Source organism: Chiloscyllium plagiosum, unplaced genomic scaffold, assembly GCF_037043375.1.
Source record: "Chiloscyllium plagiosum isolate Xiang-an unplaced genomic scaffold, Cpla_swu_hap1 HiC_scaffold_26, whole genome shotgun sequence".
NCBI lineage: Eukaryota > Metazoa > Chordata > Chondrichthyes > Orectolobiformes > Hemiscylliidae > Chiloscyllium > Chiloscyllium plagiosum.
In genome coordinates this window covers 38,284,131-38,312,099 of record NW_028270164.1, presented here as the reverse complement: position 1 = coordinate 38,312,099, position 27,969 = coordinate 38,284,131, and the positions used below count along the sequence as shown (strand labels likewise).

Here is a 27,969-nt window from a genome sequence, read left to right as displayed (position 1 = left end):
TGTTTTACAGACTGGAGGCCGGTGACCAGTGGAGTGCCATAAGGATTGGTGCTGGGTCCTCTACTTTTTGTCATCTACATAAATGATTTGGATGTGAGCATAAGAGGTACAGTTAGTAAGTTTGCAGATGACACCAAAATTGGAGGTATAGTGGACAGCGAAGAGGGTTACCTCAGATTACAACGGGATCTGGACCAGATGAGCCAATGGACTGAGAAGTGGCAGATGGAGTTTAATTCAGATAAATGCGAGGTGCTGCATTTTGGGAAAGCAAATCTTATCAGGACTTATACACTTAATGGGAAGGTCCTAGGGAGTGTTGCTGAACAAAGAGATCTTGGAGTGCAGGTTCATAGCTCCTTGAAAGTGGAGTCGCAGGTAGATAGGATAGTGAAGAAGGTGTTTGGTATGCTTTCCTTTATTGGTCAGAATATTGAGTACAGGAGTTGGTAGGTCATGTTGTGGCTGTACAGGACATTGGTTAGGCCAGTGTTGGAATATTGCGTGCAATTCTGGTGTCCTTCCTATCGGAATGATGTTGTGAAACTTGAAAGGGTTCAGAAAAGATTTCCAAGGATGTTGCCAGAGTTGGAGGATTTGAGCTAGACAGAGAGGCTGAACAGGCTGGGGCTGTTTTCCCTGAAGCATCAGAGGCTGAGTGGTGACCTTATAGAAGTTTACAAAATCATGAGGGGCATGGATAGGATAAATAGACAAAGTCTTTTCCCTGGGATTAGGGAGTCCAGAACTAGAGGACATAGGTTTAGGGTGAGATGGGAAAGATATAAAAGAGACCTAAGGAGCAACATTTTCATGCAGAGGGTGGTGCGTGTATGGAATGAGCTGCCAGAGGATTTGGTGGAGGCTGGTACAATTGCAACATTTATGAGGCATTTAGATGGGTATATGAATAGGAATGGTTTGGAGGGATATGAGCCGGGTGCTGGCAGGTGGAACTAGATTGGGTTGGGATATCTGGTCGGCGTGGACAGGTTGGACCGAAGGGTCTGTTTTCATGCTGTACATCTCTATGACTCTACGACTCTAAATGCGAGACTGCCTCCAAGTAGAAAACACTGGTCCCAGCTACCTGCAGGAAGTTGGATACCAATTGTAAAATCTCACTCGGCCTTCACTTATTTGACTGTAAGTTGTTCATAATGAGCCATGCTAGTTACCTTCTACATATGGGCAGATAGACTTGCTTCTCCCACAGCACCCCACACCCGGCAGAAATGGCCCAGAGACACACAGACAGGATGGGACAGGTGACGGGGTATTTTTTGGCTTCTGTCTACCTCTGATCTCAAGCCTCGTGGGGGCTGTACATTCTACCCCAGTTTCATGATCCGTGATGGTCAGTAGTGAGTGGGAATGTGTTTATTGGATAATGAGCATTCAAACCCCACCTGGCCTGCTCAGAATGAATTTGTGTGTTTTTTGCCTGTTTTAGTTGCAATTATTCATTCTGGTATTACTGGGTAAATTGCTTTTCACCCTGAGTTTCCTATAAGAGATGTAAAGTTGTATGGAACCTTCCAACTGACAGAGAATCCCACGTGAAATATTGTAAGTTGTGAGTAAGAATTTTTGTTAATGGCTTGAAGCCTGTCTATGTTATATTAGATAGGCCTCAGGTCGCTAAAAAAATGCCTTTTACCTTTTTTTTGTGTCGTGTCCTATTCAGACTAACAAATGAAAGTCACTGCCTTTGAAGAAGAAAAGAACAATCCATTCAGTTCAGAGAAGCTTTGTATTTGCATTTCATAGCTATCAGTGAGTTTAAAAGACACATTTAAATTTCTTTTGAGGCATATTTTTAAAAGTATTGCTCAGCCTGTCTCTTGTAAATTAAGTGTCTGTTTGAATACATCAGTGAGAGGGAGATAACTCAATAGTTTGATAAAGGCAGACTATAACATTTGGCATTCATGGCATCAGTATGTGGTTAACTTTATTCCACAAATTAGCACAGCAGACACAGTTGTTAATGAACTACAGAGTACACTAACAGGATAACACCGTGTTTATCTCATGCACATTTGAATGGATATGTGTGAGCTAAACTAAGAAATGTGTTGTTTGAAAGAATTTCCAATTTATTATCCCACTTTATGAGCAAGTGTCCAGCCTTGAAAGTTTAGAAACAATTATGCTAATTAACTTGTATTGTATATCTAAACCATAAATGCAGTAATAATATCACTGGTGAATTGTTTAATAGGTAGGAAATGTTATCTGTGAGAAATTCTGCTATAGGGCAATTTGGCAGCCAATTTTCTATGCGAAAAGGAAGCATGACAGTACTATACTGAGCTGTTTACTGGTGGCACTCAGAGCAGCACTAATGAATTAAGACTGCAGGGTTCCATGTTACTAATGTGCACAATATATTCATTTTAACAGCTCAGTTTTCAGAGGGAGGGAGGTAAAATCTGCTTGTTATCCTTCTCAAACGTGACAAAATATAGATATTAAATATTTTAAATATAGGTAAGGTAGAAAGGTACTTAGAAAATTAAAAAAAAGTTCAGGTATTCATACATGAGAGCTGCAAAGTACGGATATTGTATGTTGCTAACATATTGACCAATGTAGTGTGAATGCCACACTCCAGATTTTTAAAAAATCTCTAGCTTGAATTTAAATGTTAGATTTATAACCTGGAAATTCTGTTGTTGAAATACAGATATGAGTTGACATGAAGTCAAATTGGATTTAGATATTTTTAATCTTGAAATATCAACACGATGTGAAGTAGGATTATGTGATGACATCTGACCTGGAAACAATATAGTGGAACCTGTCATTGATTTTTATGAATATTTAGCAGGGCTATTTCAGAGTTTGCAATTTTACAAATTTACTCTTGGGATATGGATATCACTGGCTAGACCAGCATTCATTGCCCACCTGATGGTGCCCTGCTGGTGACCTGCCTGTTTGAGCAGCATTTGGAGTGTAGATAATCAAGAATGCTACTCGGAAAGGAGTTACAGGATTTTGACCCAGCTACAGCAAAGGAGCGACAGTATAGTCACCAGTCAGGATGATGTGTGGCGTAAAGGCAGAAAGCTAAAAATCACACAAGACCAGGTTATAGTCCAGCAGGTTTATTTGGAGGTGAACAACCTGATGAAAAAGCAGTGCTTCGAAAGCTAGTACTCCACATAAACCTGTTGGATTACTGTGAGATTTTTAACTTTGTCCACCCCAGTCCAACACCGGCTCCTCCAAATCATGGCTTGAAGGGAAACCTTCAGGTGTTTTTTTTTTCTCTGCCCCCATGTATCTTCTCCCCTTGTCCTTTGTGGTAGAAGTTGCATGTTTAGAAGGTGCTGTCAGAAGAGGCTTGTTGAGTTGATACAGTGCAACTTGTAGATGGTACACACCACCACGGTGCATAAGTGTTGAAGAAAGTGAACGTTGAAGTGTTAATTAAGTGGACTGCTTTTTCCTGGATTGTGTCAATCTTTAAGTGCTTTTGAAACTGCAGTCAGCTAAGCAAGTGGGGAGTATTTCATTACACACCTGAAGGTTTCCCTTCAAGCCATGATTTGGAGGAGCCGGTGTTGGACTGGGGTGGACAAAGTTAAAAATCTCACAGTAATCCAACAGGTTTATGTGGAGTACTAGCTTTCGAAGCACTGCTTTTTCATCAGGTTGTTCACCTCTAAATAAACCTGCTGGACTATAACCTGGTCTTGTGTGATTTTTAGCTTTCTGCCTTTACGCCACACATCATCCTGACTGGTGACTATACTGTCGCTCCTTTGCTGTAGCTGGGTCAAAATCCTGTAACTCCTTTCCGAGTAGCATTCTTGATTATCTACACTCCAAATGCTGCTCAAACAGGCAGGTCACCAGCAGGGCACCATCAGGTGGGCAATGAATGCTGGTCTAGCCTTCTTGGAAAGGCTTTGGGGTGTCAGGAGGTAAGTTACTCGCTGCAGTATTCCTAGCCCTTGTGGCCATAGTACGTACTTAGCTGCTCCAAGTCAGCTTCTGGTCAATGGTAACCCCCAGGATGTTGACCACAGTGGGATTCAGTGATGGGAATGCCAGTGAATATCAAGGGGCAATGGTTAGATTCTCTTATTTCAAATAGTAATTTCTGATACTTCTATGTCATGAGTGTTATTTGCCATTTTATAGCCTCAACCTAAATGTCCAGGTCTTGATGGATATAGACATGGATTACTTCACTAAATAGTGTCATGGATTGTGCAATGTAGTATTAAATCATCAGGCATCTCCACTTCTGACCTTATTATGAAGGAATTATCATTGAGTTGCTGAAGATGGTTGAGCCTAGGACACCACTCTGAGGAACTCCTGCAGAGATGGCCTGGAGCTGAAATGATTAACCTCTAACCAGCACAACCATCTTTCTTTGTACTGGATATGATTCTAACAAACAGAAAGATTTTCCACTAAATCCTATTGACTCCATTTTGCAAGGGCTCCTTGATGTCATATTCAGTTAAAGTCTGCCTTAATGACAAAGGCAGTCAGTCTTGGTTAATCTCTTGACTTCAGCTCAGTCTTGCCTAATCTCTTGAGTTCAGCTCTTTTTTTCAATATTCAGACAAGACTGTAGTGAGATTAGGAGTTGAGTGGCCCTGGTGCAATCCACACGAACCAGATTATTCCTTTGTCAATAACTTTTGATAGCAGTGCTCATGATCCCTTCCATTATTTTGCTGAAGATGAAGAGTAGAGTGATGTCATAGCAATTGGTAGGTTGGAATTGTTTTGATTTTTTTTGTCTATAGAATGTATTTTCATAATTTTCATATTGTAGGGTATATACCAGTATTGTAGCTATAAAAGGGCAGTTTGGATAAGGGAACAGCTTGTTTTGGAATCTAAATCTTCAAAACTATACCCTTTGCAGTATGTGTGCATTCAGTCATTGTCTTTTATCTTTTGGAGTGAATGGAATTAGTTGAACATCAGCATCTGTAATGCTAAGGGCCTAGGAAGGAAGTCAGGAAGGATCATCTACTTGGCATTTCCAGCTGAAGATGGTTGCAAGTATGTCAGCATTATCTTATGTGGATATCTTTGTTGATCATCCATCTCCAGTGAGTTTATTTTTAAATCCTTGACTACTATTCACAAATGGATGTGGCAGAACTGCAGAGTTTAGATCTGATTGTTAGTTGTGAGATCACTCAACCCTGTCTGTAACAGGCTATATCTCATATTTGGCACAGGCAACACTGTTATAGCTTTCTTAGGTTGACACTTTTAGGAATACTTGGTGCTGCTCCTGACATGCCTTCCTGCACTCATCATTGGACCTGGATTGTCCTTTTAGATAGATGGTAATGGTAGAGTGGGACATTTGTCAGCCATGAGGTTATAGTTTGTGCCTGAATGCAAGTTGGCTGCTGTTAATCACTCACTAGTGCCTCATGCATCCCCACTGTGAGTTGCTAGATTTGTTCAAAGTCTGTTCCATTATGTGCAATGGTAGTACCACACAACATGATGGATTGAATTCAAAATGTGAAGACAGGACTTTGTCCTCTCAAGGATTATGCAGTGACTATTCCTATTTATACTGTCACAGATGGACATATTTGTGATAAGTAGATTGCTGAAGATAAAGTAAATTGTTCACTCATGTTCGTTCCTTCACCACTCCCACAGACCTTGTCTATCAGCTATATGCACGAGGAGACAGCTAGCTCAGTTACTAGCCCAGTTGGTGATGGCCACTAAAGTCACTCACTCAAAGTAATTTTGCATCCTTGCCACACACAGTGCTACTTCCAAATGAAATTCAACATGAAGGAGTACATACCCAGCCCAGGGTTGGGGATGGGTGTTGTGGTATCAGCAGGAGACTTCCTTCCACATCTTTGACCTGATGCTGTCAAATTTAATAGGTTCTGTAATAGTCAAGGTTGGGGACACCCAGGGTGACTCCTTTCTCACTCTGTACCACTGTGCCACAAAAGGTGGATTTGGGATAGAACAGAACCTGGAAAGCTGCTGTTGGTGTTTGGGACACTGTTTGTATGATTGTATAAGTATGACAATTTCAGGCTTGACTAGTCAATGAGACAGTACTCATATTATTGTCATGAGCCGTCTCGCCCCCCCCCCCCCCCACCACATGTTGTTCAAGAGGATTTTCCAGGGCCAATAGAGCTACGTATGCTGTTATCATTTCGTGTGACTTTCCAGTTCTGATCCTAAGTGGCCCATTTGGTTTGGTTTTGTTCCTTTCTTTAGACTTTGTAGCAGATTGATACAACTGAATGACTTTCTAGGCCAGTTCGGAGGGTAGTTAACAGTCAACCACATTAGCGTGAGTCTGGAATCACATGTACGTAAGAAATAGAAGCAGAGTAGATCATTCGGTTTTCAATATTGCTCCACCATTCAACAAGATCATGGTTTATCTGCCCCAGGCCGCAACTCCTCTTCCATGCCAACTCAATATAACTGTAAACTCCCTAATATTTCATAAATCTAACTACCTCCTTTCTAAATACTTTCCCTCCCTACTCTCTGGGATAGACATGACAGACATTCACTACCCTCAGAATAAATTCCTTTGCATATCAGCTTTAAATGGGTGTCCCTAATTCTGTAACAATGTCCCCATTTCAAATATCTCACAGTGGGAATATCTTCTCAAAATTTATCCTGTCAAAGCCCTCAGAATCTCAAACATTTCAAAGAGATCACCCTTCATTCTTCTAAACTCTAATAAATAAAGGCCTAACCTGTTTAGCCATGCTGAAAAGTCAACTCCTTCATCCCCAGAATCTGGTGACTTCTCTTCCGACCAATGACAAGTCCTTTTTTAAACTATGGTAACCAAAACAGTACACAGTATTCCAGGTGTGGCTTCACTAACACCTTTATACAGTTGTAACAATACTTTGCAATCTTGTGCGATAACCTTTTATGTGGCATCTTATTGAATGCCTTCTGAAAGCACAAATACACAACATGTTTCGGTTCCCCTTCATCAACTCTGCTGGTTATATCCTCAAGGTGCTCCAACAAATTTGTCAAATGTGATTTCTCTTTCACTGAACAAGTAAAGAAGTGTTCTGAAGAAGAATAACACCAGACTTGAAATGTTAACTCTTATTCTCCCTGTACAGATGCTGTCAGACACGCTGAGTTTCTCTAGTATTCTAAGTTTGCTTCAGAATTCCAGCATCTGCAGTATTTATTTAGTTGATTGAGTTGAGGTCTTCATAAATTCCCTGCTATTACTTCCTTAATGGATTCTAATATTTTTCCAGTGGCTAATTGGCTTTCCATTTTTCTGTTTCCCTCTGTTCTTGAAAAAGGGCATCATATTCGCAGTTTTCCAAGATGCTTGAACTGTCCCAGAATATTTTGATCAATTTCTCAATTATCTCTGTGACCACTTCCTTTAAAATCCTTGACGCAGGCCATTAAGTCCTGGTTATTTATCCATCTATAGCTTGTAAATACTTTGACCCCATGATAGAGACTGTCACAACATCTTCTCTCCCATTATGAAACTTGCTTATGTGATAACTTTGTGATGTTTATAGTATTCTGCATCATGAAGATCAATGCAAAATATTGATTTAACTTATCATCTTTTCCCTGTTCTCCATTACCATTTCCCAGTTGTATCCTCCAGGGGTCCCACATTTAGTTTAGCTACTCTCCTTTTTATATAGCTTGAAAAGGCTCTTGTTTGTTTTGACATTTCTTGCTCATTTACTTCAGAATAAATTTTCTTCCTCTTTATTCCAGCTGTAGCCTTTGGCCTACCACTGTTTTTTGCTGCTTTGTGTGCCTTAGCTTCTGGTTGGATACTCGCCTTGATTGCCGTTGTTAACCATGGTCGGATCATCCTTTTTGAGCAGAATTGTTTTTTCTGAGTGTTCTGAAATATCTGTTAAATGTCTGTCACTCCTCATCCATTATCTTTCCTCTTAGTCAATCTTCCCAACCTGCTTTCGACAGCTTTCTATCTGTCTTCTATAATTACCTTTATTTAAAGTAAGGACACTGGTTTGAAACCCTCATTGCTCACCCTCAAACTGAATGCAAACCAGACCAGATAGGGGTGGCAGATTTCCTCCCCTAAAGGAAACAGATCAGTTTTTATAACAGTTTAACAATGGTTAGAAGGTTACTGACTTCTAACTCCAGATTTAACCAAATTCAACTTTCACCATCTACCATGGTGGGATTTGAATCGAAGTGCCAAAAACAGTAGCCTGAGATAGTAAGTTATTAATTTGTATCTTAAATATCATTTACCTGTTAGTCTGTGTTTAATTTACAATAATTCTGATTCATGTTGAAGAGAAAACTACAAAAATTAGAATTTAATTGGCAATTGTTTCATTTGGGGGTCATTTAGTAAATTTGATTATTTTGATTAATGAGTTCCCTGCTGGGATCATAACGTTCAGTATCAGTTGCTCAGAATGGAAAGAAGCCAACTCTGCTTACAGCTTTGATTTATTTTAAGACGTCTTTTAAGGAAATTATTGGAGACCCTGGAATAAGAAGCACAAGTTGAAAGATCCCAGTGGCATTAAAACATGCTTACAAGTTTCAAATTTAAAATATATTGTACAAAGGAGCTCTATAATGTACTATTGCCTAGAAACAAACATGAGGTTTTGGTAATCATATTTAGTCACTGGTTTTATGCTTTATCTGGTTTGGAAAGCAGGAGAAAATGAAATCGAACCTCATTTAATTTGAAAACCTCAAATACAAGTTCTTTCTACTTGAAGAGCTGAGGATCAATGTGATCTGATGGAGGTCTTTTAAATTATGAAGGTGTTTGTGAAGGTAGATGTGTAGAAAATGTTTCATATTGTAGGGAACTTCAAAACTCCATGTGGTAAATATGAAAGTCATCAATAAATCCAGTAAGGGATTCACTATTCCATGGAGTGATTAAGACAAATAAATTTAGTGGTGCTTATCCTTCACACAGGCTGTCCTCCAAATACTGTGTTGGTATCCTGATGCAATATCCACTTATCAATTTTCCTTCAATCTTCTTTCCAGTCTATTTGTATATGTTGATATGGTTTCTGCTTCAGTCGTAAACTTTGATACTGAATTTCACAGCCTCGCAATCCTTTGTTATAGTCTGCTTCTCCCTGTCCTAAATCTTTTGCATTTCTGGGTATAGAGTCATAGAGCTGTACAGCACGGAAATAGACCTTTCGGTACAGCTCATCCAAGCTGACCAGAAATCCTAAATTAATCGTGTCCTATTTGCCAACACATCGCACATATTCCTCTAAAGCCTTCCTATTCACGTACCCACCCAGATGCCTTTTAAATTTTGTAATCATACCAGCCTCAACCATTTCCTCTAGCAGGTCATTCCATACATACACCACCCTCTGTGTGAAAAAAGTTGTCTCCTGGGTCTCTCTTAAATATTTCTCCTCTCACCTGAAACCTTTTGCCCTCTACTTTTGGACTCCCTAACCCTGAGGAAAAGATCTTGGCTATTCACCTCATCCATGCCCCTCATGATTTAAAAAACCTCTGGAAGGTCACTCCTCAGCTCTGACACTCCAGGGAAAATACGCCCAGCCTGTTCAGGCTTTCCCTATCGCTCAAACCCTCCAATTCTGGCAATATCCTTGTAAATCTTTCTGAAGCCTTTCAAGTTTCACAACATGCTTCCTATAGCAGGAAGACCAGAACTGAACGCAGTATTCCAATAGGGGCCTAACCAATGTCCTGTACATCACATCTGTTGTGCTCTGCTCTAGGCTTCAACATAACTAGGAAATAACCAGTTTCTATTTCATTCTCATTTTACTTTGTTGTGATTTTAATTACCATTATAAATTACTGCCTAATTTTTACTGTTCTAACAAGAACAACCACAAATTTTCAAGTTATATGTGTTTGTATTACATCATAGCAGTTATCCTTGTAATGAATTAAAACAAAGAACTGCACATTTGAAACTAAAAAAAAATTGCTGGAGAAACTCAGCAGGTTTGACAGCATCTGTGGACAGAGATATGGTTAATGTTTTGAGTCCCAAGATAATTTCTTCAGAATTTCATAATGAATCTGTGCTTCTAAAACTTCAAATACATCAGCCAACTTCCTATAGTCTCATTCCCAAATCTACATGTGGCCTTCATGCACTGTGGCCCTTATTATAGTTTATATGGAATCACCATTGCACCTTGATTTACATCTTGCCATAAAACCTAATCTTAGGCTAGGTTCTTAATGATCTTTTCTATTGATGAGTGCTTTTAATGTCTTGAAAACTCATTCATAGAACCTCCATTCTTTCATTAAAATCTATATTGTATACAAATTCAAATGTAAGAGAGCTCACTGTTGCCCTCACCAATTTCCATGACTTTAGTAAACTTTAGGGGCTGCAAGAAAACAAACTGTTTAAATTTTAAACATGCACGTTCACTGAATATTCAAGATCGTTCTGCTGATAAGAGTACACGAGAGGGAAGAATCCTCCAGCACATTATAATTATCATAAAATTTACAGTACAGAAGGCTATTCATTGTGTCTGCAGCAGCTGCTGAAAGAGCTGCCCAGCCAGTCTCATTCTCCAGCTCGATCTCCGCAGCCCTCTAAATTCATCACTTTGAAATATATATCTAGTTCTCTTTTGAAACTTGGTAAAGAATCCACCTTCACCATTCTTCTAGGCAGCATATTCCAAATACCAACAACTGAGTAAAGACGTTTCTCATCTCATTTGAGCTCTCGCTGACACTCCTGAAATTGTGACTCCTTTTGACTCACATACCAACTAGTGGAAACAGAACATCCTTCTTTATCCTGTCAAAATTGTTCATAATTTTGAACACAGTCAGGTAACAGGGTGTGAGGGTGTATAGCCAAGAAAACTATGGGAGATTAGATTACTTACAGTGTGGAAACAGGCCCTTCAGCCCAACAAGTCCACACCGACCCGCCGGAGAGCAACCCACCCATACCCCTACATTTACCCCTTTACCTAACACTACGGGCAATTTAGCATGGCCAATTCACCTGACCTGCACATCTTTGGACTGTGGGAGGAAACTGGAGCACCCGGAGGAAACCCACACAGACACGGGGAGAATGTGCAAACTCCACACAGTCAGTCGCCTGAGTCGGGAATTGAACCCGGGTCTCTGGCGCTGTGAGGCAGCAGTGCAAACCACTGTGCCACCGTGCATGTTTATGGAGTTTGTGGGTTTGTAGTGGATATTGCTTGCCTATCCCCAGAAATGGAAACAGATGTCAAGAAAGGGAAGGGAGGAGGCAGAGGAAATTGGAAGCGGAATTGATAAACCTTTCAACATTTGGATGAAAACAGGAAGCAGCTCTAATGATGTCATCAACATCCCAGTGACACAGTTGTGGGTGGGGGCCAGAGTAGTCCTAGAAAAAGGGATGTTTCACATATTCCACAAAAAGCCAGGCATAACTGGGGCCCATGCAGGAGCCAATGGCCATACCTTTGACCTGAAGAATGTGAGAAGAGTTAAAGGAGAAATGGTTCAGAATGGGACGAGCTCGGCCAGACAGAGGAGGGGAGTGGTGGTGGCCTTTGAGGCGGTAGCTGGAGCCCGCATACTGGAAATTTTGAAACTACGTAATGTATCAGAGGAATCGTGGATGTTAGTAACGTGGAATTGGAGAAGGGGAGAAATCAATCAAGTTGAGGTAGGGTAGGCTGAGTTCTGTGGGGCAGGAACAGGTAAAAACAATGGGTCTGCCTGGCCAATTCTGTTTGGGGATTTGGGGAAGAAGGTAGAAGCAGGCTGTGCAAGTTTGGGAGACTGCGATTGGAAGCAGTGAGGGGCGGGAGATTACCAGATAGAACATTACAGCGTAGTACAGGCCCTTTTGGCCCTCAATGTTGCACCGCCCTGTGAAACCAGTCTGAAGCCCATCTAACCTACACTATTCCATTCTCATCAATCTGCCTATCTAATGACCATTTAAAATGTCTGTAAAGTTGGCAAATCTACAACTGTTGCAGGCAGTGTGTTCCACACCCCTATTACTCTGAGTAAAGAACCTACCTCTGACATCTGTCCTATATCTATCACCCCCCCCGTTTGAAGCTATGTCCCGTCATGCTAGCTATCACCATCCTAAGAAAAAGGCTCTCACTGTCCCCCTATCTAACCCTCTGATTATCTTGTATGTCTCCAAAAGGTCACCTCTCAACTTCTTCTCTCTAATGAAAACAACCTCAAGTCCCTCAACCTTTCCTCGTAAGACCTTCCATCTACACCAGGCAACATCCAAGTAAATCTCCTCCAAACCCTTTCCAAAGCTTCCACATTCTTCCTTTAATGCGGTGATCAGAACTGCACACAATACTCCAAGTGCGGCCGCATCAGTGTCTTGTATAGCTGAAGCATGACCTCATAGTTCCGAAACGCAATCCCTCTCCCAGTAAAAGCTAATACACCGTATGCCTTTTAAACAGTCCCATCAACCTGGGTGGCAACTTTGAGGGATCAATGTAGATGGACACAGATCTCTCTGCTTACCTACACTACCAAGAGTCTTATCATTCGCCAAATGCTCTGTATTCCTGTTACCCGTTCCAAAGTGAATCACCTCACACTCTTCTGCATTAAACTCCGTTTGCCACATCTCAGCTCAGCTGTGCAGCTTATCTATGTCCCTCTGTAACCTACGACATCCTTCAGCACTACCCACAATTGTACCAACCTTAGTCTAGTCTGTAAATTTACTAACCCATCCCTCCACGCCCTCATCCAAGTCGTTTATAAAAATGACAAAGAGCAGTGGACCCAAAACAGATCCTTGCGGTACACCACTAGTAACTGAACTCCAGGATGAACATTTCCCATCAACCACCACCCTCTGTCTTTCAGGTAACCAATTTCTGATCCAAACCGCTAAATCAGCCTCAATCCCATGCCTCCATATTTTGTGCAGTAGCCTACCATGGGGAACCTTATCAATGCCTTACTGAAATCCATATACACCACTTCAGCAGCTTTGCCCTTATCCACCTGTTTGGTCAACTTCTCAAAGAAGGTGAAATGAGTTGACAAACAACATGAGAACAATTCTAAAGTCCTGGAAAAATCCAAATAAGGTAAACATGAGAAACATAAACTGTGATTTGTTTAATTTAAATGGTGTGGAAATTTGGTGGATAATTTGTTGGCTCCATTTTTGGGCATTTTCCATTCACTCCAATGACTCCTATGATTATGTAATAAATTGGATAAAGATTTTAATTGGAAGATGAAACAAGATTTTTTTCCCCAGTTTTGGTTGCATCAAATTTTGATCAATCTTTCTTTTGTTCAGCCTCAAATCTTTTGATGTATGCCCAAGTCCAGTGGCTAGTATTCTTGCCCAAGTTAAAAGGCTCCATGTTCACTTCTCACTCCAGGCTTAAGTATAAAACTTAAATCTGGTGATTCAGTGCAGTACTGAGAGGAGTTGCGTTATTGGAAGTGTCGTCTTTTAGATGAGATGTCAAATTCTAGTCCCATTTGCCTGCCTTGGTGGATGGAAAATATCCAATGGCATTATTTTGAAGAGAGTAGAGGAGTTATTTTCAGTGTCCTGGCCAATATTTATGCCTCAGTCAAAATAACAAAAACAGATTTTCTGGTCATAGCTATTTTTGGGAATTTGTTTACATTGACTGAGTTTCCTACATTTACAAGAGTGACTACACTTCAAGAACATTTGAAAATATCTGAAAGTAATGAAAAGCACTCTGTAAAAGCACTCAGTCTGATGCTTTTTATTTTGCCATTACCAAATATGCAGGCATGTTTATGAAAAGGTAATAATGCCTAACGTTTGAGAGCACACCAAGCACTTTGAATAAAATTATAGAGAATTTAAATGTCCACTTAATAACTTTATTATAAGAAATAACTGTCAGCAGTTACTAAACATCATTAGTTTATGCAACGGCTAACTTGCTGTGCCAAATCTGTGTCACGAGGGTCCTTTTCTTTGTACGCTTTCTTTGAATGTTGACAAGATGAACACATTCAGGAATAGCAGAACCTTTAAGTTGTGACATTATCCTTTGTTTGTTTTTATCATAACTTTTTTTTTCTCTTTGACTCCATTATAGTCAGAGTCTTGCAGCACGGAAACAGACCCTTTAGTCCAACTAGTGCGTACTGACCATAATCCTAAACTAAATAGTCCCATCTGCCTGCACTTTATCTAAATGATTTTTAAATGTTGTAAATGTATCCGCATCCATCACTTCCTCTGGACGTTCATTCCACGCACGAACCACTCTCTGTGTAAATAAATAAAATTGCCTCTTACCTTTTTGTAAATCTTTCTCCTCTCACCTTAAAAGTATGCCTTCTAGTCTTGAAATTCCTCATATCAGGGAAAAGACACCTGACATTCACCTTATCTTTCCTCCTCATGATTTTATAAACCTCAAAAGTCAGCTCTCAAACTCTTACGTTCCAGTGAAAAAAGTGCCAACTTATCCAGCCTCTCCTTATAACTCATTATTTACTGTAAGAAATGTAGAAGTCTAACTAGGAATAAGTTGGAATCTCAGGAGCTGCTGCAAGATTCATACTACTCTTGTTACTTTTATAACAAAAGATTGTAAAGAATCAAGAAGGGGTTTCGGACTGACAGTGAACCAACAGAATATATACAACAATTAATCAACCTATGCAACAGTTGTGGTGTGTATTTGTATACCTATCCAAGCCATATTAAGCTGCAGAAATCACAGGGTTTAATTTGCTAGGAAATATTTTCTGATTTTTACATATTCTCCATGCTTAAGATTGAGGGGTTACATTGCAAATGGAATCTGTTTGCAGCTTATTTGATAGCAAACATACGTCCACTTTCTTGCTGCCCCTTTACATACCACCTCTCCTCCATTAAGCCTTAACTCGCATTATCAATCAAATATCTATTCAACTTAGCCATGAATACACTTCTCAATCCAAATGTTTCCTGACATTAAGATGGTTGGAATTCTATCCTCTATTTTGACCTGGTCTTTATTATAATCAGAAACTATTTGTTTTCAAATTAAGTTAATCAAATTTATTGTAATTTGTATAAGGAACATTCAACGCTGTCTTTTATGCCAGCCCAAAGAAATTAATCTCATTAAAGAGGATGATCCTAACATTTTTCTTATTGCAGATCTCTAATTTGTACCCCATCATAGAACTCCAAACTTAATTACAATCATTTTGCAGGCTAATTAAAGAAATGTATAGAAGGACAGATTTTGCTTTATTCTCGTGAGTTACTTGAAGGAAATGTCATTTTGGTCCCACTTGATTTGTGAGAAATTCAACGGCAGCATTTGAAGTGTTCAGATAAAATTGCCATTATCTGTGAAGAACAACGTGTGACCTTTTCAGTCTCCGAGCAACATCACTAATAAATGGTGACTCTCTTTCTGTTCACCAACAGTATTTTCAGAAATAGAAATGAGTAGTGAAAGGAAAAGTGGGTTTCAGAACATATGACACCTTTCAAAAAATGAGTGATAAGGAAAGTTTAATTGGGAAGCAAATCAACCAAGAGCAAAACAAAGTAGGCTACCAATGACACCACTGGGGGAAAAAAAGACTGAATCCTTTTCATTATCTATTTTTTGTAATTTCCCCAATATTTTATGTAGTACAACAAAAAAACTAATGTACAAATCCGGTTTTTTAATAGGCCATTATAATTCAAATTGCAATTTGTGCAGAGCAACTAATGAAAGATCTCAGCTGAACCAAAGCCACACTTGAGCAAGAGGCCTGAAGCAATCTATGCAAAGTTAGTATGAGACCAAATTTAATGTTTGATGTCAGTGATTCCACTGTTCTCTCCTACCATTAAAATTTAACTGTTATTGTATGCTGGTGAGCACAGGTAAATATATGGGTGCATGACATATAGTCAGAACATCCCTGAAACTGTGGAGAAAACAGTAGGAAACTTTGTAGTATTAGTCAGGTCTGCAGCTCAGTGTCACACTCTATAGGTAATCTTGGTAAACTATCTAAAGAATATTGAAGCAATGCTGCCAAAGAGACTTTGCCCAAATCCCCTCACACTCCTATGTATAGGAACTACCTGAACAATATCCATTATCATATCCTATCATGGAACCAATTATTACCTGCTAGTGGAGTGTTGCCATTAATCACTATTTCTGCACTGAGAAAAGCCATTTGCCTTAACAAGATGCAATTTATTACATGATAGCAATATGTACAAGTTCTATTGGCTTCTTAGACATATTAACTAAGAGAATTAGAGGCTATGATGACACATTTGATTCCATCGGAGCTCAAGCAGTCTTTCTCTTTCTTCATCCAAAACTGTATGGCATCATCACATTGGGTGCAGTTTAATGTGATCTTCAACATGAATCATTTCAGAAATCTCACCTTGTACAATATCTCTGCTAAGCTCTCTTTCTGCCCATAGAAAATACTTGGACATGTGCCACCACCACATCTTTCTCTAAATTTCCAAAATTGTCCAGTGGTTTCACATACCTTCTGAAACTCATTCTCTTCAGCTATTGAAGATTGTCAGACTTTGGCTTGAGGACTGTTGACCTTGGTTTTGATTACAATCTTGACTGGTTGTGAATCATTTCTCTCCTGGAAGGTCTTTCATCTCTTAGGTATTCTTTGTGTAAGGTGTATCTTTGAAACTCAATAGTTAATCAATGACCTTATCTGGGGGACTTTTAGTTTCCTGTGTTTCCTTTGCAGAGGAACTTCTTGCTAATGTAAGTAGTTCCCATGAAATTATCTGGGGATCTTTCATGTCTTGAATGCCCATCATGGAAGAAAGCTGCTATACGGAAACAATTGCTTTCTTTTTGCAGTATCCTGGATTTCTGAGCAACGTAATTTCTTTTTAATCAACGCTGAATTTGTGAATGTTTGTCTGGCTTCCATGGAGTTGTTTGTAGCTCACCTTCATTTTCTCCAAGCATATATTCATTCTCAAGTTGTGGATATATCTGTTGAAGTGTGCAAGTGCTTTACTTCAACTTGTTGAGTAAGTTGGATGTCTTTATTCCATCTCTATGCTGGTCTTCCTGATGAACTAAACATTTTCATGCCTTTAGTTGTGTTGCTGAAGGACTGCTGCTTGCTTAGCCGTACTTCTATTATTGGTATAAATGAAACTTCTTTGGAAGATAGAGGATTGAATTGTTGCTCTTGAACTTCTATTGTCTCATCATCTCTCACTGATTTGGTTTTTTCTGCATTAATTTGTTCACTATACTACTCTGTGGACAAGTTCAGTAAGGGTGGCACGGTGGCTCAGCGGTTAGCACTGCTGCCACACAGCACAAGGGACCCGGGTTCGATTCCAGTCTCTGTTGACTGTGTGGAGTTTGCACATTCTCCCCGTGTCTGCGTGGTTTTTTTCCGGGTGTTCCGGTTTCCTTGCACAGTCCAAAGGTGAGGTGAATTGGCCATGCTAAATTGCCATAGCCATGTACAGGTTAGGTGCATGAGTCAGGGCTAAATGTAGGGGAATGCGTCTGGGTGGGATATTCTTCAGAGGGTCAGTGTGGACTTGTTGGGCCGAAAGGCCTGTTTCCTCACAGTGGGGATTCTGATTAATAATTAATTAAATGTTTATGATTGAGCTCAAATGAGTTGAACGTCTCATTCCATTCCTTCTCATTCTCATTTTCTCTCAAACCTCACTGTTCCTGGATTTTCTTCTTTGTGATATTAAGATTATTTTGCAGTCCTGACAATCCTGCGCAATCACAGATTTAACAAAAAGTTTTGTCATATTCAATCTTTCTTGATCTCTGGCCACCAGACTGCTGACTGAGCCCTAGCTTGACACTGGACAATGCCTAAGTATCCCCGATGTATGTTTTCCGAGAAATCCTCCTGAATTTCAATTACTAATCTTCTGCCATCCACTAGTAAGTCATCTAAGATTGTGAAATAATATTAGTCCATGGTCAATTTGCTGAAACCTTGGTCTGGCCAAATGCAATATCCAATACCATATAATTCCATCTTCTGTTCCTTTAGCCATGTATTGAATCAGGAGTGACATTCACCTTGTATGAAGCTTAAAATGAATTGGCTCTCTATTGACAGATGCAGGTTCCGTTAAATTTGAGATAGTTGAAGTACCAGTTTCCCCTAAGAATGCCTTGGATACCTTTTTCCAATGGAAATGATACTATTGTACTAACGTGTTTGCATGAGTCAATGTTTGGCTTTTTGCTGTTCTAATATTGTGTCCTATATCTACGCAAATTCTGGACATGATCTATAGTTTTATAAACCTGACAATCCTTTTGTCATAGCATGGTTTGTGTCTGTCCAAATTTATTGTTCCACAACACTGACACTGAGTGTTAGTATCTTGCTGTTTGACCTTCTCTTTGTGTTGACTTGACTGATTATGTCTTTAGATTGTTAATATACTATAAAATGAATGGATACTGCTGTGGTACTGTGTTGAGGTTTTCTCCTCTCAGTATTTTTATTAAGTCCTTTTCTGGTTCAAGCACAATTTGGATAGTTTCATCAAAAGTCAAACAGTCATACAGATATACAGACTCTTTGGTCCAACTCGTCCATGCTGACCAGATAGCCTAAATAAATCTAGTCCCATTTGCCAGCATGTGTCCATATCCATCCACACCATTCCTACTCATATACTCATCCAGATGCCTGTCTTTTAAATGTTGTAATTGTACCAACTTCCATCACTTCCTCTGGCAGCTATTCTGCACACGCACAACCTTCTGTGTGAAAAAGTTGCCCCTTAGGTCCCTTTTAAATCTTGCCCCAATCACCTTAAACCTATGCCCTCTAGTCTTGGACTTCCCCACCCAAGGGAAAACACCTTGTCTATTTACCCTATCCATGCCCGTCATTATATTATGAACCACTATAAGGTCACCCCTCAGCCTCCAATGCTACAGGGAAAATATCCCCAGCATATTCAGTCTCTCACTATTGCTGAAATCCTTATAAATCTTTTCTGAACCCTTTCAAGTTTCACAACATATAGCAGGGAGACCAGACTTGCACACAATATTCTAAATGTGGCCTGACCAATGTCCTGTAAACTGCAACATGACTTCCCAACTCCTGTACTCAATGCACTGATCAATAAAAGTAAGCATACCAAATGCTGCCTTCACTATCCTATCTACCTGTGACTCCACTTTCAACCTGCACTCCAAACTCTCTTTGTTCAGCAACTCTCCGCAGGACCTTACTATTAAGTGTATAGATTTGCCTTTCCAAAATGCAGCACATCCCATTTATCTAAATTAAACTCCATCTGCCACTCCTTGGCCCATTGGCCCATCTGATCAAGATCCCGTTGTACTCTGAGGTAATCTTCTTAGCTGACCACTACTCCCCCAATTGTGATGTCATCTGCAAATTTACTAACCATACGTCTGACATTCACATCCAAATCATTTATGTAAATGACAAAAAGCAGTGGACCTTGTGGCACGCCACTAGTCACAGGCCTCCAGTCTGAAAAGCAACCCTCCACCACCACCACCACCTGCTGCCTTTTTACCTGTGAGCCAGTTCTGTATCCAAATAGCTAGGTCTCTGTCTATTCCATTTGATCTAATCTTAAATCTTGTTTGGTTTGTAATAGTTCTGACAATCATTAACAATTCAATAACACCTTTATCTCTTGTGAATTCTGATTTGAAAGCTCCATACTCTGTCTCCCATTAATCTGTAGACATCGTTAACTAAATTATCTTCAGATTTCCCTGGATGCTGAACTCTTCTGTTAATCCTAGCTCTTTCAAGAATTTTGCTTGTCCTCAGATTAAAGGAGTTATCAAAGAAATTCTTCAAAACCATCTTGCTGGATCAGTTGCTAATTTTAAATCAGGTTTTTTTGTGAAACAAAGGAATATGGTCCAAGGGCAGTATATGGAGTTAGGCCACAAATCAGCCATAATGTGCTTGAGAGGCTGAATAGTCTACTCCTGTTCCTATATTTGTGCCATTTTTATATTTTTGCAACTTATAATGTCATCATCAGCTACAGCTCCTATTGAATAAAATTGTGCGTTTACTTGCTCAGATTTAGATTTAATTTTCTCCACTGATTGCTGATCACCTTCATTTTTTTGAGCTGTGGAACCAAGCATTACCAGATAATGGTTGGGGTAGAGTGCTGCCATAAATCTGCCTTTCTGTACTGAGTTTAAAGTCCTAGTTGGTTAACAGTGGTAGATGATAAACCAATATTGGGTCCTAAGAAGAGGGACTTGTCTGACAAATACCTAGTTTATTTCATGAAAGGAGACAGTGTAAATTGCATTGGCTACTTAAACATATGAACTTAGACTGTCAGGAGATTATTACACATCTGTCACCAACAGAACCTTGAGTTAGACGTCTCTTTTCATCACTGTATGATATCATCAGGTTTAGTGGAACTCAATGGCATTTCCATTGAGCATTAACCATTTCAAAATCAATACTTTATAAAAACACCTCCCTATTTTAATTTTAACTGCATCCATTATGAAAATATTGAAATTTCAGGGAAAATGGATGTATTATGTTTTTTGTCCTATTGATCTCTGCTCTTTGTCCTATCATGTGTGCTTTTTCCAATTAATGCCAATAACATTATAATGCACAGAGATACGTCTGCAGGGATACCCTCAACCCTCAAATTTTGCACCTACCTTAACTCCCACACTGAAACCCACTGCATGGATGCATAAGGAAGCCTTTGTGGAGATGTCCTGATTAGATACTTGTGCAGCCTTGTTATTTCATCAAGCCAAATACTGGAGAAGTGATATGGAAGAGGATGGTGTGATCCCCAGGTCCCAATGTGTAAAAGTGGCAAAGATAATATGATATAGTCACAGTAAACAGGATATAGTTTTTGCTTCTGGTTGGAATAATTAAGAATGCTGACTAAGTGTTTCAGTGTTCTGGGATTCCAGAAATAAGTTGGAAGAGGTAAGTGGTTTGGGATGTAAACTGTCCATGAAAAGATGGTCTCTACTGTGATTTGGTCTGCCTTTAATCTTGGTCTCAGTTTGTCTCAATCCCCTGTGTGTTGATGCAGTTGGTAATCCTTTTCTACACTAACTGGCCAGGAATCTGGATACAGGATTAGATTAGATTACTTAGTGTGGAAACAGGCCCTTCGGCCCAACAAGTCCACATCGACCCTCCGAACAGCAACCCACCCAGACCCATTCCCCTACATTTACCCCTTCATCTAACACTATGGACAATTTAACATGGCCAATTCATCTAACCTGCACATCTTTGGACTGTGGGAGGAAACTGGAGCACCCGGAGGAAACCCATGCAGACACTGGGAGAATGTGCAAACTCCCGAGGTGGGAATTTAACCCAGGTCTCTGGTGCTGTGAGGCAGTAGTGCTAACCACTGTACCACCGTGCCGCCCAGGATTGGCAAAGTAATTGAACTCTTTGTTTACTCTGTATCCAGACTGAAGTCTAATTCATTGTTGTTTGCCTTTGACTCCATCTCAAATAATTCTGTTTATGTCATGGTTTCATTATCAATTACATTGTTGACTGCTTTACTTCACAGTGAGCATGGAGTTGGGAGACAACCTTGCGTTTAAGGACATTGAGGAATAAAGAGAGGTTGACAGTAGAGAACAAAAGGACTGAAGGTAGATTGAGGTGGTGATGGGAGCCATGGTTTTAGCAGAGGTTAGATACTGCTGAGGCAAAGAGAACTAGTCATAAATATCAAGAAGAATGGAACAAGGAGGGAGTTGAGACCCCAAAGGACGGAATTGGAAGAGCAGGTATTTGGCACCATGGATGCGAAGAGCTTTGAATTAAATGAGGCAAATGTAATTGAAATGAGAGAAGATTTCAGATCTGGAGTATGATAGGAACTAGGGATGGTTTACTAAGTGGGTGAAGTCAGTAAAATGAGTCTGGTGACTCCTGGCAGTTTTGAAACATTTGACTAATATTTTACATCCTCCAGGATCATGTGGAACTTCATGGCAATCAGGCTGCATCTGCTGAAACAGCACATCAGCCAGAAACTTAAGCCTTTATGTTATCACCTCAAGAGCTTACAGACTTGATTTGATTTCCTTTTGTATGAAATACTTTAGCTGTAGCAATTTATTTTTTCTCAAAACAAAACTATTCTAAACGTGTCAACCTGCATGACCACAATCTTGAAATTTGCTCAGCGTGAACAGTGAGGTGTATGCGAATTCAGAACAGTGCCCAGCAAAGCAATTTCTGCATCTTTGATGAAACGTCACATTAAGGTAAGGGTTTATTCACTTTCTAAACACATGTTAACAGCACAGCTCGGTTTACAAACCAGAAGCATCTGCTCTTTCACATCAACTGTTCTTATAAATAACAACAAATTCAAACTGCAAATAACAGCATGTCAACATGGAGGATAGCTTATCTATTATAAATGAGAGAATTCAGTAGACGTGTACACATTGACTTGATGTATGCAAGCTTGACAGCATTGGTTTCATTTGTCTGTGACTTCTCCTTTGCAAATTTAAGGCAGATCATCTGCTTATAATTGTACCATATAGATTTCTTTTCTGGATTTACTAACATTTTAGCAATAACAACTAATACTCTAATCTCTTGATGCTTGTGAACATATAGTCAAATGACAAATTGGTGAATGATAGACACAAAAGGGATTAGACTTTTTATGGGGTAATGGGTTTGATTGGCTCCAGGTATGCAAGTGGAAAATTGGACTTGTGACATTTAGATGGGGAGTGATGACATTGAAGGTAGTGTCTCATTAAGAATGAGGAAATAGATATTTAATCATTGCTTCCACAATGTAGGGATTCTATGATCCTCTGAAGAGCATCCCACACCCCTACTGTATCCCTGTAACCCTGCATTTCCCATGACTAACCCACCTTGCTTTCACAACCCTGGACACTACGGGGTAATTTAGCATAGCCAATCCATATAACCTGTGCATTTTTGGACTATGGGAGGAAACCAGAACATGCAAGAGGAAACCCGTTTCAGCATTGTGAGAATGTGCAAAGTCCATGCTGACAGTTGCCTGAGGTTGGAATCAAACCCGGGTCCCTGTTGCAATGAGACAACAGTGCTCGTTACTGTGCAGCTTCTGTGTTTTGTTTCTGGAAAGGTTCCAGCACTGATCACTACAGACAACCACCAGTTACTTATCTCCATTCTGAAAAGCACCTTTCCTCTGCTTTTCTGTCTTCTGTTACCAAGCCAGTTTTGTACCTGTCTAGCCAGCTCACCCCAGATCCCATGACACTCTACCTTCTGTAACAGCCTGCCATAAGATATCTTATCAAATGCCTTAGTAAAGTCCAAGCAGACAACATCCACCGTCCTTCCTTCATTAATCATTATTAGAACCACTTCAAAACATTATATTAGTGAGGGTTGAAAGATATCTCAGATGTCTCATTATTTGCCATTTGCTGAGTTAAAAGGGAAAGATAATCCAAGACATTTCAGTTAGAGGTGAAGAAAAAGTGAAAAAATTGTACAGAATTACCCTCCATATCTCCAATGATATAATCCTCAAACTTAAAGTTGCAAGGAGGTGCAGCCATGTTTCGGATGACAGATAACGTTTATTTATTATCATTGTTTTTGCCATTATTTATAATAGCCTTCATCTACTTGATACCTGCAGTGTCTTTGCAGCAGTTGGCACAGCTTGGGGGCTGGATTTCTGCTTTCTCATCCTTGGGAGAAGTGTCCATCATATTCCTGACATCCCTCCGGCTATGGTGATGAAATCTTTGGTGATGAAATCTTTGCAGATAAAATCAAACTGCATATAACTGACTACTCTTCACTTATCTCATGAAGCACTGCCTGTAAACAAGGCGTACTGTGATGGAAATCACGCAACACTGCAAGATCTGAGCATTTTGTTCTCTGTTGGGGAGGTCTGAATAAAGGTGGTTCAATAATAGCTGAAATATATATCACAGAAAAATGGCTGAAGCTGGGATAGGGTTTTCTTTTACTTATCAGTTGAGAAATTAAGGATTGAAGAACACTTGCACATTTTTGGACTTCTTGAAGCTGCTTTTGAGACATCTGAGCAATTTTAAAGATTGTTCCATATTCAGGCACGTAGTACATCAGCATGATGTGTAATTGAAAAAAAAAAGGTCCTGAGGGCATAGGTGGAGAATAATAAAGGAATTCAACCTGAACAAAACTGTTTGGTGTAACTATGGTAAAAGATTGCACATTTGATTGAAAGCAAATACATTAGGAGATGAGGATTAAAGTAAATGTTTTCCTCAACACAATGGGCCAGGTGCTTTTGAGTTTATATCTAATCAAAGGTGCATTTTAGACCCCAGTACTATAGACTTTCCGAATCTAATGAGATTCTGGATGCATACTAAGGCAAAACCAAAAATGAGATGATACAGAAAGTAGCATTTATTAAAAGGAATTAATTACCAAGAGTAACTGTGACATGTAACATTCTAGAATGAAAGAAAATCTCTCATTACTTATAGGAATAGCGCAAGATTAGAAATTGATGTTACAGACACATTTGTGGGAGGGCCAAAGAACAATGAAATCCAAACCAAGCTTTTAAGCAAAGGCAATGAGCTAATGTGGAAGGAGAGTATGAGGTCACAACCACAGAAATGGCAGAAAGAGAGAGTTGCAACTTGTAAGAGTGTTTTTTTTCTGACCCTAGTAGAGAAGATCCAAAGATTTCCAGGCCATGGCAATCAAGGTGACAGTTTCAGTCAGAAGTTTAGATGCTACCATTACCATGGCAGCCACAAACTATCTAAATGCCCCTATTTCCAATGAAAGTTTAAATGCTTTGCCTGAGGGAAAGTCAGCCACATCCTGACAACCTGCAGGAGTAAACAAAACTGTAATTCTCCAAGTCACAACCATCGTCCAGCTTCATGTCTTGGTAAGTTGAAATCTAACTCTAGTTTGGAAATCCTCAGATGCACATATGATAGATATGAAAACCGATTTTGCTTTTATTGAGCAAGATAGTTAAAAAATAATGCTTATTCAGAGTAAGGAACACAGCAATGCGAGATGGGAATAATAGAGCTGAAGATGAAATTCCAATGCCTCAGCAGACAGGAAATTTGGAAATTTACAACTTACTTCATCACTGATGTAGCTTCAGCCATGACTGCAATCTCAGACAGAGACTCCACAAAGTCTCTAAGCCACTTTTCATTCTGGAAAACTGGTGTGAAACTGACAAGTTATTCCAATAACAGAATTCCCATGTTAGATCAAATTGATGTTAAAGTAAGATATGATGAAGCGCTGTATTATTCACCATCAGTAGTAGAAGGACCGAACAATCTCCCATAAGAAAATATAGTTAAAATGGACTGCCTCATACACTGGAGGCACCAGTAAGGGTATGTCTGACATTGCAAAAATGTTAAAAGAACAACGTGGTGCCTAGTTAAAAAGGACAAAATGATAAAGTCATGCATCACAAAGTTGAAGTCAAGATCTATGCAATACAGAGTTGAAATTTTACAAGGAGAAAGTGAGGTCTGCAGATGCTGGAGATCAAAGTTGAAACTTTATTGCTGGAACAGCACAGCAGGTCAGGCAACATCCAGGGAACAGGATATTCGACGTTTCGGGCACAGGCCCTTCTTCAGGAATTGAAAAAAAAAGGTCCTGAGGGCATAGGTGGAGAATAATAAAGGAATTCAACCTGAACAAAACTGTTTGGTGTAACTATGGTAAAAGATTGCACATTTGATTGAAAGCAAATACATTAGGAGATGAGGATTAAAGTAAATGTTTTCCTCAACACAATGGGCCAGGTGCTTTTGAGTTTATATCTAATCAAAGATGCATTTTAGACCCCAGTACTATAGACTTTCCGAATCTAATGAGATTCTGGATGCATACTAAGGCAAAACCAAAAATGAGATGATACAGAAAGTAGCATTTATTAAAAGGAATTAATTACCAAGAGTAACTGTGACATGTAACATTCTAGAATGAAAGAAAATCTCTCATTACTTATAGGAATAGCGCAAGATTAGAAATTGATGTTACAGACACATTTGTGGGAGGGCCAAAGAACAATGAAATCCAAACCAAGCTTTCAAGCAAAGGCAATGAGCTAATGTGGAAGGAGAGTATGAGGTCACAACCACAGAAATGGCAGAAAGAGAGAGTTGCAATTTGTAAGAGTGTTTTTTTTCTGACCCTAGTAGAGAAGATCCAAAGATTTCCAGGCCATGGCAATCAAGGTGACAGTTTCAGTCAGAAGTTTAGATGCTACCATTACCATGGCAGCCACAAACTATCTAAATGCCCCTATTTCCAATGAAAGTTTAAATGCTTTGCCTGAGGGAAAGTCAGCCACATCCTGACAACCTGCAGGAGTAAACAAAACTGTAATTCTCCAAGTCACAACCATCGTCCAGCTTCACGTCTTGGTAAGTTGAAATCTAACTCTAGTTTGGAAATCCTCAGATGCACATATGATAGATATGAAAACCGATTTTGCTTTTATTGAGCAAGATAGTTAAAAATAATGCTTATTCAGAGTAAGGAACACAGCAATGCGAGATGGGAATAATAGAGCTGAAGATGAAATTCCAATGCCTCAGCAGACATTGAAGAGGGCCTGTGCCCGAAACGTCGAATCTCCTGTTCCCTGGATGCTGCCTGACCTGCTGTGCTGTTCCAGCAATAAAGTTTCAACTGAAATTTTACAAGGCCAGACAGGTGACTTATGATCAGGTAGAAGCAATGAATAAGGAGCTCACTTGATTGGCCATATTTTTCCTAATCACAAGAAACGTGTGGAATGAGTACATTTAGTTTGAAGTATTTTGTTTTGGTTGATAGCTAAAACAAGTGGAGAAAGTGAGGTCTGCAGATGCTGGAGATCAGAGCTGGAAATGTGTTGCTGGAAAAGCGCAGCAGGTCAGACAGCATCCAGGGAACAGGAGAATTGGCGTTTCGGGCATAAGCCCTTCTTCAGGAGAGGGCTTATGCCCGAAACGTCGATTCTCCTGTTCCCTGGATGCTGTCTGACCTGCTGCGCTTTTCCAGCAACACATTTCCAGCTAAAACAAGTGGATAAATTAAGTTGAATCTATGCCCTGTGACACTTACCAAAACTACTGTGGTTGGAGACTTAGTTCACAATTTATGAATCAACAGGTATGTTGCTGTTAGATAACGTCCAATTTAAGAATGCAGTCAAGTACACACTGATGCAGTCATATCACTCAGCCTCAAATGGTGTTACAGAAAGAAGTGTGAATGGATCGAAAAGAGAGCCTTGCAGAAATATTTGCAAATTAATAAGTTGGGCAATAGTCTTTTCACATTTGGTTTGGAACAGTTTGGATGACTTTCTGATGAGACAGAAGCTGTTTGGCTCTCAAACTGCTCCAGCATTCAACAGGGTCATGGCTGATCTGACATTCCTCACATTCACTTTTTCTTGCCTTTTCCCCATAACACTTGATTCCCCTTCTGATCAAGAATCTATCTATTACAGCCTTAAGGACATTGCCCCCTCAGCTCATTGTGGAAGCTCTCCCTCAGAGAAGAAATTCCTCCTCATTTCTTTTATTTTGGGACTGTACCCTTTGGCCCTAGACCGTCCCATGAGAGGAAACATCCTCTCAGTATTGACTTTGTCAAACTGCTTAAGAATTCAATATGTTTCAATCTCCCATTCTTCTTAACTTCTATGAGTAGAGTCCCAAACTATTTAACATTTGTTCATAAGTCAACCCCTCCATACTGGGATAATCCTATTGGACCTGCTTTGAACGGCCTCCAATGAAATGATATTTCCCCCTTAGATAAGGGGACCAAAACTGCTCACTGTACTCCAGATGTGGTCTCACCAGCACCTTGTACAGTTGTAGTATGACTTCCTTACTCTTATATTTCAACCCCTTGAAACATTCC

The 27,969-nt window shown here is 39.7% G+C and overlaps 1 protein-coding gene across 5 annotated transcripts in view; it reads right to left on the bottom strand.

Annotated features, from left to right (window-relative positions):
* The window catches only part of LOC122563239 (synaptotagmin-B), a 644,946-nt gene that overhangs the window by 43,253 nt on the left and 573,724 nt on the right, over nt 1-27,969 (bottom strand). The window lies entirely within an intron of this gene.